The sequence below is a fragment of the Penaeus monodon genome, chromosome 23, assembly GCF_015228065.2.
Source record: "Penaeus monodon isolate SGIC_2016 chromosome 23, NSTDA_Pmon_1, whole genome shotgun sequence".
NCBI classification, from domain to species: Eukaryota; Metazoa; Arthropoda; class Malacostraca; order Decapoda; family Penaeidae; genus Penaeus; species Penaeus monodon.
The window spans coordinates 2,273,182-2,273,438 of record NC_051408.1 but is presented as its reverse complement, the minus strand read 5'-3'; the positions used below and the strand labels follow the sequence as shown (position 1 = coordinate 2,273,438).

General features: G+C 36.6%; 1 protein-coding gene across 1 annotated transcript in view; it reads left to right on the top strand.

Moving 5' to 3' along the window:
• The window catches only part of LOC119587676, a 5,462-nt gene that overhangs the window by 2,925 nt on the left and 2,280 nt on the right, over positions 1–257 (top strand). The gene's annotated exons all lie outside the window — the stretch shown is intronic.

Genomic DNA, 257 nt, shown 5'->3' with positions numbered 1-257 from the left:
TTATTTATTTATTTATAATGTTTAATTTGCTAAAAGGTGTGAAAATAACAAGCAAAACTGTAGCCATTCCTTCCTTTAAGAGACACTGGAACCTGCTTTGGCTAATGGCTCTTTCCTTCCTCGTGATGGCACAGAATCCATTCATTTCCTGAGACCCGATTAATGACGGATTGACTTTCAAGTTTTGCAGTTGTTGATGCTCATCTGATTGCTTTTTCTTGCTTCCCACAATTTGTGTTCCATTTAGTGACTTCAAA